At 28.3% G+C, this 12,971-nt stretch overlaps 1 protein-coding gene and 1 long non-coding RNA gene across 3 annotated transcripts in view; one reads left to right on the top strand and one right to left on the bottom strand.

Annotated features, from left to right (window-relative positions):
• Window positions 1-12,971, top strand: part of LOC100205615 (large ribosomal subunit protein eL28) — a 102,451-nt gene that overhangs the window by 63,187 nt on the left and 26,293 nt on the right. The window lies entirely within an intron of this gene.
• LOC136092124 (uncharacterized) lies at window positions 2,536-11,974 on the bottom strand. The gene is made up of 7 exons (XR_010644209.1): window positions 10,070-11,974; window positions 9,915-9,970; window positions 9,153-9,250; window positions 8,987-9,057; window positions 6,621-6,655; window positions 6,418-6,487; window positions 2,536-3,006 (listed from the first exon to the last, which is right to left on the bottom strand). It is a non-coding gene; the product is annotated as an uncharacterized LOC136092124 (long non-coding RNA).

Genomic DNA, 12,971 nt, shown 5'->3' with positions numbered 1-12,971 from the left:
ATTTAACAAGTTAATCTATTAGAAAAATTTATAAATATTCTTAAGCTTGTCTAATAAATCTTTCTGAATGATTTTAACAACAATGCTTTTTTCATGACAATTATTACAAAAACGAAAGTAACAAAAATACGAAAAAAATTGTTATACTCAAATTTTCAAAATATACATCTAGTATTATTGACTAAATGAACCATAACATATGGGTATTTTCATTTTCTACAGACCAAATCCCAAACACTTGAGGCTATAGCCTTTTTTTTTTTTTTTTTTGGGACACCCTTATGTGTGTATGTATATATACAGTGGCGACAAGATAAATAGCACAGCTTGATGTTTAATATGTAATGATATATTTTCCAGAGATCAGTGTTTTTGAGATTTAAATTTTTTTTTAAGCGAAAACGTAACTGTATGTGTATGTACTGTTTTGCAAACTTCAAACGACTGACGACGAGATTGCGGTTTTGAGACCTAAGGTTTTTTTCGGGCAACTCTTCCAAATAGCCTATTTTCACATAAGCAACTTTTGATAGTGCTGACAGACAAATTGACTTATAAAATTTCGAGCAATTTGATCTCTAATAATTGGTGCGCCAACAAAAGGATTTAGCTTAGCGATATTGACAATGACTGCGTCTTCTCTGGGGGTGGTTTTTCGTTTGCGAGACGCGTTTTAGTACTTTTAAATAAATTCATAGTACTGACAACTTTTTTTACGACAACCAAACAACCCAATCTTCGAGCTATATCAGAGTAGTTCAATTCTTGATCTCGAAATGCCAGTACTTGTCCTCGAAAGACATCTGTTCCATGTTAACCTCGTCTCATCGTTAAAAGAACATGATCTTGGCAAAATGAATTACAAGTGCATCCTTAAAATACTGAGCATAATGATGAGCGTCATTTTTTTCTTTTTTTGTTGTTATATAATACAAGAAATTTGGATTTTTTATAAGAAAAAGTAAATGTGCGCTATTTAAAATTACCTAAAAAATTTTAACGCGACCGCTAAAATGCTAAAACAAGCGACTTTAATAATTATAAATGTCTAATGAATAGTTCCGTTCAAAAAAGTAAACATTGTTGATGCTATAAAAAATAACAGCAATTACTATAAAAACATAAAACTTGATATCAAAAAGTTAATGAAAATGTGCTATTTGTATTGTCAACAATATATATATATATATATATATATATATATATATATATATATATATATATATATATATATATATATATATATATATATATATATATATATATATATATATATATATATGTATTCATATATATATATATATATATATATATATATATATATATATATATATATATATATATATATATATATATATATATATATATATATATATATATATATAGTATAACATAATATATAATTTTGCTAATAAACATTTTTATTTTTTATTTCTTTAGAAAATGTCATTTGATGATAAATGGACCCGCATTTAATGATAGTCTATGCGTCTTTTAAAGATAATGTTATTTTGTAAAGGTGTAGGTTATAAAGCATAAAACATTTAAATGTATGTATGTATGTATGTATGTATGTATGTATGTGGTTTCATAAAAGAAGGATGTTTCTAAAGTCTACTAAAGTTTGTGTTAAAGTATTAAATGAAAGTGTAAGAAGAATAAATATTTGAAGAAAGAAAAGAATATATACTTAAAAGCATTAAAACTTTAAAACCGTTTTCCAAAACTATCTTTTTTCAAAATAGTTTTGAATTTTCAGGTTTGTGTTAGGCTTAAAAGTTGCACTCTTAAATACATTCTGAGAAAAAAACTAGTTTTTAGTAGTGGCTTTCTGCAATAAGCCACTATTGTGGAATAGTGGAAAATGCACAAACAAATTTAATTGAATTTAACAAAAAAAATTTGCTTAGTAATTAGAACATAGGTGTTATAGAACAAAAATCTACAAGATTTCACTCTCAGTTTATTGAGTTACACCATATATATATATATATATATATATATATATATATATATATATATATATATATATATATATATATATATATATATATATATATATATATATATATATATATATATATATATATATATATATATATATATATATATATATATATATATATATTATATATATATATATATATTTATATATATATATATATATATATATATATATATATATATATATATATATATATATATATATATTTATATATATATATATATATATATATAACTGTACCTCGGAGGGATACAACACTATGTCCATTTTCACAACTTTACAGGAGAGGAGTTTTAAACTTTTTTTTAACAAAAAGTGTTATTGGCACAGCTATTTATTGAGATGTTGAAACAATAGTTTACCAGAACATTCTATTTATTGTTATTTACATCATGCAGTTGTTATAAAATAAAATAAAAACCTTTTTTACAGTTTTTTTTCACTTTTTAATGGACATGGTGTTGTATCCCTCTAATAAAGTTATTGTACTATAAGACCTAATGTGGGGTATTCAATAACAAACACAATACTTTTTGACTTACAAAATGTATTTAACTATTTTATTTATAATTCTCTTTACAAATACAAATAATACATCTATGTATTCAACTAAAATGGTATTTTAGATGCAAAAAACTCAGTCATCATCACGTAAGTCTCCTTCAGGGTACTCACTAGTGGTATTACTAGTATGCTTTAAGATTTTATAAAAGTTATGGCAAACTGTAGGAACATATGGTAGTAATGCCAATAGATCATTATACTTTTGTTGTGATATTGGTATTGGACTTGGTGTTACAAGTTGCAAATCGTTTGGCAATGTAAGGTGTCGCCTTCGAAACCTAACAAGGTCAATCTCCTGGTTTTCATCAGCGAAATTACTTACGGACTGTTTTACTTGCTGTTGAACACAGGTTGACAGAAGAACTTGTTCTTTGTTGACATCTTCTTTTCTATTAATAAAGGGTGGATTTTCACATGTTTTGACATCGTACAAAGACCTAAAATTATATATATACTTATATATATATACATATATATATATATACATGTATATATATATATATATATACATATATATATATATACATATATATATATATATGTATATATATATATATATATGTATATATATATATATACATACATATATATATATATATATATATATATATATATATATATATATATATATATATATATATATATATATATATATATATATATATATATATATAATCGTCGGTATAAAGATTGTTATTTGCATAACAATCTTTATACCGACGTGTTGTTTTTTTTATTTGAATCTAAAACAATATCAGGACTAGTCAAAATTATAACATGGTTACACAAGCAAAAATTTAGTTTTTTTGAATTAAAAATTCCAAAGCACCGGAAAAATTCAATTTTCAATGACCTCCTCTCTTTCTCACTCTTCAATGAGTACACTTTTAAAGGAACTTTATTTTTCTCAAAAAATAATGAACAAAGTACCATAAATAAAATTTGGCAAATAACTAAGAGGTTAATTTACTCAAAAATGCATACATTTTGCGTTCATGGTTTCTGTGTACGGTTTGCGTTTAATTTCTACAAAACTTGATTTTTTGACAGTTGATCCGTTAACTTTAAATACCAGAAGTTTAATGGTTACTTTTATTTGAGTAAAAGAAAAAATTCTTGTAAGATAATCTAATTATTTTAGTAGCTAACAACTTGGCTTAGAATTAAAAAAAGAACACAAACTCAGTAATACCATTGACAATGAATGCAAAGAGTATTAAAAATGAAACAACATGTCAAAAAAAATACTTTTGAACTAATCAACAGCAACATCATTTTGACTAAACATAATAGGCTTTTAGAATGATAAATATTAACTTAAGTGAACAAAATAACGGAAGTTTTTTAGGGTTAATAAAACAAATAGAGAAGTTTGTTTTAAAAAAAATATTTTGAATAGAGTTTCAACAGCACAATGAGTAAAGAATTTGCTACGCAGTATTTTTAATGAATGTTTATTCATATAAGCCTAATAGTGTTGGCAACTTTTTTTTTTAATGTTATTCACCTTCCTAAGGCCGAGAGGGACACTTTTTGTGGTTACAAGCCTCTTTCAATTTTTTAACCCCAAAACATGACTCAAAGCAGACAAGATTGCTGCGCGGAGAAACAAATTGAATAACAGTTCGATAAGAACACTCATTATACAACTTTATGGTATAAATAGAACTGAATTATGGTATCAAAATATGATTTGGTCAGACGTTCCTGAAACTTATTGGAAAATATATGAATATATGAATATAGAAATATATGAATAACAAAAGTGTATTTTCTAAAGCTATAAGCTAATAAAGATTCTGCTGATAGTCCTAAACCTAATTATTCAAATGATACTCGTTTAACTACACAATAAAATGACCATTTAGTATTTACATATTTACTATTTGTTTAAAAGACAATTGATTTCCTTCGGATTAGTGCCAATACTTTTGGCATTTGTCAATGAACTGTTTCAACCGCACAAGACGTGATTGTTCAGTTTGTTTCTTGCACTAAAGATTATTTTTATCACATTACAAACCATCCCAACCAAAAACTGTCAACAAGTCAACGCAAATAATACCATAATATTTCCATGGGTTCCTAAATTAAGTTTTAATCTTGGACGTAAACTTCGAAAAATTGGCATTAAAACGGTTTTTCGTTTTGGAAAAATTTCTCTAACACATCTTGTGCCAAAATAAGTCAAAGCTATCTTTAAACACATTCCCGTGTGTTTACCCGGGTGTTTACCAACTTGAATGTACATATTGCGCTTTTAAAAGCGCTAACATAAATTTATGTTGGTGAAACCAAGAAAAAGATAACAACACGAGTAGCTGAACATCAAAATAATGTGAACTTTCGAAATTTGAAAAAAGATTTTGACGGTTTAACGAGCTTTTTACACGTCAGAAGTTAAAAAATTTCGATTTACAGAGAGAATCTTATTGACGGGTCTAAAAATCCATTCGAATTGTGGAGGTTTTCGAATTATAGAGATTTGAATTATAGAAAGTTAAACGTAAGACTTTTTTCAGCGCTTTTCACGGTGGCTTTGCATTTAATCGAAATATGGAGGTTTTCTAATTATGGAGATTCGAATTAGAGAGATTGTACCGTAATAACAATAAAAAAAAAAAGAAGAAAAGAAAAAGCATCGATTCAATAAAAAATATATTTAGGAAAGAAAACTTATAATTAGATCAAAAGAATTAAACCAAGTTAATGATAATATAATAATAGCTACAATATTTAGAGAGGAAAGAAATAACACTTCTAAAATAAATTCCAAAAAATTACACATAACAAGCATAAAAAAAAAGCTGTCACAAATGTGATTTGTTTAAAATGAGAATTGAAATGGAACAAAATGCTGAAATTAACTAAAATACAAAAAAAAAAAATTTTTAATTCTGTCGGGATTGCCCAGAAGTGTCTATTTTACAGACTGAGGGTTTTTACTTATTTACTTAGTTTTGGTGTCTTATTGACTCTTGAATAACTCTTGAACCGTTATTACATTTGACTTGAAATTTTCGATATTGATTCACCAACTATAAGAAAATAAAATACCAAAATATTTTTATTTAATTCAGTCGGGATTGTCCAGATTTGTCTATTTTACAGACTGTGGGTTTTAACTTATTTACTTAGTTTTGGTGTCATATTGACTTTAGAATAACTTTTAAACCATTATTAAATTTGACTTTAAATTTTCCATAGTGAACTATAAGAAAATAAAATACCCCAAAATTTATTTGTTCAACTGACGAGATTTACCAGAATCATCTATTTTACAGACTGAGGGTTTTCATTTATTTACTTAGTTTTAGAAAATAAAATTTGGGGTTATATTATAATAACACCATACAAATGTGCATAAAGGAACCATGGAATCCAAATAGTACATCATTTTGAAATCATTGTATAATTTACAGACCGGTCAGTAAATTACTGCAAAAGGGCTGCACAAACTAACTGGGCATACCGATTTTGAATATATTTGATATTTTTCAACCGTTATTAAAATTGATTCGAAATTTTCCATAATGATCACATTTTTATTCATCTGACGAGATTAACCAGAATTAACTATTTTACAGACTGATGGTTTTCACTTATTTACTTAGTTTTGGAAAATAAAATTTGGGGTTATATTATAATTACACCATACAAATATGCATAAAGGAATCATGGAATCCAAATCATACTTCATTTTGAAATTATTGTATAATTTACAGACCGGTCAGTAAATTACTGCAAAAGGGCATTAAAATCTGTCGAAATTATTCAGAATAACATATTTAACAGACAGAAGATTCTTTAATAAAGTTAAAATTTAATTTTTAATGAAAATAACTTACAGCAAACGAACTTTCTGAAATTTAGAGTATTTACAACTGCAATTGGCAGGTATAACAACAGAAATTATATCTAAAAATGTAAAAATATTATTATTAGAAACACAGATACACAATAACGTGTTAAAAATATTTTGTTAATTCATTTTAAAAATATATAAATTAAAAACATTTAAAACTAAATAAGTATAAAATAAGAAACTTACTCTTTAAGATTGCTTATGTGAACCTATGAAAACGCCTAAGATAAAAAAAATGAAAATAAGATAGAAAAATGTTTTTTTTCTAAAACTTATTTCTTGGCTTTTAGGGAATGATTGGAAGTTGCAAGTTTCAGTAACGAAACAAACTAATAATCATTTTTAACAATAGACACCATCGATAAGGTAAGCCAAGTTGTCTATCAACATAAAACATCACAACAATAACATCACAATCACAAAACACACAGACCCTGTGGCACTAAACGCTCCTAAATCACACTAGTGTCACTAAGTAATGGGTTAACTTTTAACCAAAACTAGTGATCATCCTGAAAAGCTTAAAGGTGGCTTATTTTGCAGATGACATAAGAAACAAATGGATTTCAATCATCTTGTTTTAGAACTGACTTGCTAACTGTTACAGAATGGTACTACATAGCATTACATTGAGGTGTTTAGGCAAATTCTACTGCTCTGGATATCAAAGGCTTTCGATAAAGTCTGGCATGATGGACTTACCCATCTTTTTGCAATTTTTTAAGTCGTCTGTTAATTGTTATCTATCTATATAAACTTCGTCTTGGCTCTTCCTGTAACTTCCAACTTTAAAAGTAGTTACCTTCTGATGCTTGCTCTACCCCTACTTCTATCCACAATAGCGAAATTGTTCCCAATCAAATTACTGTTTTTTACCTTCAGATTTAATTTTGAAAATTGCTAATGATGACTTTCTAATTGGTCAAATTATAAGCAAGGGTTTTGAGTCTTTAATTAACAAACACTTATGCTCTCCTCTCAAATCTAATAACTTACTTTCTAATCATCACTATGGATTTCAATCGCCTCATTTTACAGCTGATACTACCATTTATTCCTGCCTTGATAAGAACGCAACACTCTCTGATTGCTTGAAGGGGGTATTTGAGCTTAAAAAGGATCTCACTTCTGCTACAGCATTAGGCTCACAGTGGCTGGTGAACTTTAACTCAAAGAAAACTTAATTTTTTTCAGCTAATCGTTATCGCCATAATCTAGATCTTCCTATATTTATTAACAGTAATATACTCCATGAGTCATCTACCCTTCGTCTTCTAGGATAAACTCTTACTTCCAATCTTTCTTGGAAACTGTATATCAAATCCATTGCAAAATTAGCATCTGCTAAGGTTGCATCTCTTTATCAAGCTCAACACTTTCTTACTCTGGATTTTATTCTTTATTTCTATAAATCTCAAATCCTTCCTAGTATGGAATACTGTTTACCTATCTAGGGCGGATCTTCCAATAATGCCCTTTCTCTTTAAGACAAGGTTCAAAAATGCATTCTAAACATAGTTGGACCTGCTCTTGCAGCCAACCTCCAACCATTATCACATCATTGTAATGTTGCTTCTCTGCCTCTTTTCCATAAATATTATAATGATCACTGCTCTAAAGAGCTAGCATCTCTTGTACCATATACAAAATTCATTGTTGTGTTACTTGTCATTCAATTAAGTCTCATCCTTTTAATGTGACTAAAATTGTAATAAAGTTGTAAAGACAAATAAATTTCGAAAAAAAAAAAAAATCAAAAATAAAAGAGAAATGTTGTTAACAAAACCTCAGATTAGAGGGTGACACAAGTTTATTAACAAAAATTAAAAATAAAAATAATTATAGAATACCAAGACCTGCCGCTGTAGCCAACTATTGTCGCAATGTCATAGTGTTGCTTCTCTTACTCTTTTCTACAAATACTACAAAGGGTGATGTTTTAAGGAGCTAGTGTCTCTTATGCCATCTGCTAAAATTCATTCTTGTATTACTTATCATTCAATTAGGTCTCATCCTTTTACTGTGACTGTCCCTAAGTGCTACAAAAATTCTTATTTGTGTGACTAAACATTCATCATCTTAATACTGTATATGTTCCTTCATGGTCTAAAAACTTTTTTTATCTTTAACAAAACATAAATATACATATAATGACTTACGCGTGCATGAATGCTGTGCCAGAGAACACAGATATACATATAATTCCAACATAACGCATACATACATATAGTGACTTACGGGTGCGTCAACACCGCTCCAGAAGTCCAACAGAACATAAACATACACATAATGACTAACCGGTACATAAACACATACATACATATAGAGACTTGCGGGTGCGTCAACACCGCTCCAGAGGTCCAGCAGAACACAAACATACACATAATGACTGACGAGTACATAAACACAAACATACATATAGTGAAACACGTCAACACCGCTCCAGAGATCCAACAGAACACAAACATACACATAATGACTGACGAGTACATAAACACAAACATACATATAGTGACTTACGGGTGCGTAAACACAAACATACAAATAATTACTTATCAGTAGATCAACACCGCTGCAGAGGTGAACAGAACACAGGTATTCATATTATGACTTGTAGATGCACCTACAAAAATATACATATAATGACTCACAAATACCTAAACACAAGGATACATATATTAATGGTACATCAGCGCAAAAATAGAAATCATAACTTACCAGTATGTTGTCATGGCTGCAGAGGTCCAACAGAAATCAAATATACATATAAAGAATTGTGGGTGCGCAAACACAACTCCAGATGACCAAACAGATTACTAACATAAAGACATTAAATTGAATAATAATAATAGCAAACATAAATGCAATAAATTGAAGTTGAATTGCATCAAAAACAATATTAACAACATTTTTGTTTTTTTCGAACTTCGCCCTCCGCATAACCATCAGCCTTTCCCTCTATCACAACACATTTCATCCTCCACTCTTTGATTAACTCAATATTGTATTTATCCTCAAATCATTCATCATCAAGTTCATTGTCATCTAAAACACTTACTACGAGCCCTGAATACCATACATCCTTGCCACCTTCATCTACCATTTTATGTTTAATTCTTTTTCCTAAAAACTTTGGAACCCCTCCCTTTGATGTGCCTGCTCTTATTATTTTTCTAGTTTCCATTAATAATCTAGTGTCACCCTCTAATCTGACCTTTTGTTTTAATGTTAACAACATTTCTTGTCTTTCATTATTTTGTCTGATGTCTGATAAACATTTTATTGTATTTGCTCATTGTTCTGGAGCATCTTTTAAAAACTTAAAAATTGATGGCAAATTGTCAGACTAAAATTAAAGCTAAACTTAATTTAAGTGATATCAAGAAAAATAAGGGGTGGATTATTTTGGTTTCAATAAATATAATTATTAAATGAAAAAAATTTGTGCTACAGTATTCCTAATTTATAATTTTGACTTACTTTCTTGACTTATAGATGGAGCAACCATTTTGGTGAGACTATTGTTAATGTCAACACTTAAAAAAAAGAAATTAAAATAATTATTACAAGAGTTCATAGTATTTAATCAACAAACAAATAGAGGCAAATAAATATAAAAAGAAATAATTTCTTACACAACTCCATTTTCATAAGCTTTTGTTGAATACTATTTTTAGGTTTTTGTTTTGAAAAAAACAGTTTAAATAAAAGCAACCTGTAGTTAAAATAGTAAAAATCAAGATTTTAACTTTCTTGAAGAATGCAGACCTTTTACCTGGAAAAAAGTAAAAGATGTATTTTCATTTGATTAAAATTTTAAGAATTATACTTTCACTTTCAATTTAATTTTCATAATCTAACCAAAACAAACGCAAAAATCAAAACAGATAACGTCATTAAATACGCGAACAAAAGCATAAATATATACACATAATTTATATATGCAAATCCTAAGTACCAATTCTTTAGGTAAACTTAAGTAAGTACTTGTTTTAAATAGAGGAAAGGCTAAACTTGCAATTTCCACCTGGACGTTTTTCAAAAACACTTTTTTTTCTATATAAATCAACCTTGAAATGCTGAGAACTAAAATTTTTTGTATAAATGTTAAAAAACGTCCAGATTCCATTAGATTCCTCTTCCTTTTCTTAATAAATATGGAAAGTTTCATAAAAATTAGATGTGTTTAAGATCTTAGGAATCCTTACCTTCAAAAGCTTCTTTTAAAAAAACGTTCCTGCGGCAAGTTTTTTTATGAAAAGTGGTCTCAAGATATGGGCAATATATAAATGAAGCCATACAAAGCTTAGTCTTTCTATATATGGTTGGAAAGAGATTGAGTAACACTAACTGATGCAAAAAACCTCAAAGCAATGGCTTAACCATACAAAAAGATATAACAGAGCAAAGTTTATGAAAATTACGTGTTTTTTGTCAAACGTCAAATGTTTTTTGTCAAGCCGTGGAATCGCTACCACATGGTCAGTATGTTCTTTGCTCTGTTATCAAAAAAAGAAAACGTTACAAGAAATCAATCACAAATTTTTGGAGCCAGGGCATACACATATGGAGTCTGATTGTGATCATTCACTTATTGAAAAACAAAAACAAAAAAGTCAGAAACCATTGTAGCTCATCCAAGGGATCGGGCTACATTGATAAGTTGTACTAACAAAAAAAAACCATTTCATGTAGATGAAATAAAACAAAGTGAAATATATGACTTTGGTAAGATTGTAAAAGGCCCTTTAATCATGAGAAAGACTAATGAAGATGGCAATAAGTTTATTTAGCATGATGTTTCATTTTATACAATAGCTTACCCAACATTGATTTCATCAATGTTGGGTAAGCTATTGTATAAAATAGTCTAAGTGAAGAAGAGGAGTTTAAAAATTTAAATATGATTAGAAGAGGATCAAAAAATATGGCAAATATTATATCATTAGATCTAGCTTATGATGGGCCATTACCCATACCAAAAGAAAATGAAAAGATTTAATTGACTTACTACCATTAAAATAAAAAGATAGACTAAAAGACTAAAATCAAAAGATTTAATTGAAAAAGAAAGACTAAAATAAAAAGATTTAATTGACTTTAATTATATTAATACCATTAATACCGATCATGAATTTTATAAAAATTTAAAGGACGATCAAAATAAAGATGCTTCATATGACCCAGACTTAAGTAAGAGTGATTAATATTGTGATTCATTAAACAGTTTTTAATTTTATTATGTTGTAATATTTTAATAATATAATAACATTTTTTTTTTCAATTATTATATCTTATACTGTTTTAATTTTTTTAATGTATTAGTTTAGTGTACTTGATAAGTCACTTGAAGTTTGTTTAAGTTCTTAATATTTTTTTTTCAATTATAATGTTTTGTATTAATTTTATTTCTATAAAAAAATAGGTGCCAACTGCCAATATTGTATTAGTGTAGGTCCTTTATCAGTGAGTATCAGAGAGTTGTAAAAGTAATAAATTTTTTTTTTCATTACCTACAACTAAAAATTATAAATGAATATACTATAATTATTGGTTATTAGTTTATTACTGTATATATATATATATATATATATATATATATATATATATATATATATATATATATATACAGTATCGGACAAAACGAGTGCAACCAAAAAAAGCTACTTTAGTTTCTTTATATAAAAGTGCTGTTTTTTTTCAATTTAGAGAAATAACTATGTAACTGTTTAGAGACGAAGTTCTTCAACTTTTATTCATCACAAAGTTCATTATTTGTACACGAAAATTAATAAATTAATCAAAAGTATTAAAAAAAGTTGATTTCCTTCTAAACCAAACAATTGTAACTCGACAAAATGTTAACCAAGCTGTATTTCGCTATCAATATTTCGTGGCGAATCCTTCGTTGTCGATCACAGACTTGCATCTTCGAGGCATAGATTCGATCAGGTGATCAATGAAACTTTGTGGAATCGCTGCCCAGGCCTTTTGGATTTGTTCAAACAGTTGATCTTTATTACGAACACCTTCACAATTAATTCTGCGGTTGACGATCTCCCACAGGTTCTCGATAGGGTTGAGATCCAGATTGAGGCGGCCAATCCATCACTGATAGGTGGTTGTCTTGAAACCACTGCTTGACTACTTTTGCAGTGTGTTTCGGATTGTTGTCTTGCTGAAAAACCCATTTTATTGGCATATTCCATTCAGCATGAGGTAACATAACATCTTTCAGGATATTTTTATACATGAAACGGTCCATTATTCCATCGTTTCGATGTATTGGACCTAGACCGTTAGCAGAAAAACACCCCCAGACCATTACATTGCCTCCACCATGCTTCACGGGCTTATGGCAGTAACATAAATCGAGGCGTTTTCCGGCCGGTCGACATACACAGCAAATGCCATCGCTCCCAATGATGTTAAACTTTGATTCATCACTGAACAGGACAGTTCGCCATTTCTGCACATTCCAGTCAATATGAGATGTAGCAAACAGGAGTCTTTTCTTCTGGTTTTTTAGTGAAATCA

Source organism: Hydra vulgaris, chromosome 15, assembly GCF_038396675.1.
Source record: "Hydra vulgaris chromosome 15, alternate assembly HydraT2T_AEP".
NCBI lineage: Eukaryota > Metazoa > Cnidaria > Hydrozoa > Anthoathecata > Hydridae > Hydra > Hydra vulgaris.
This window is presented reverse-complemented; position numbering and strand designations above follow the sequence as displayed.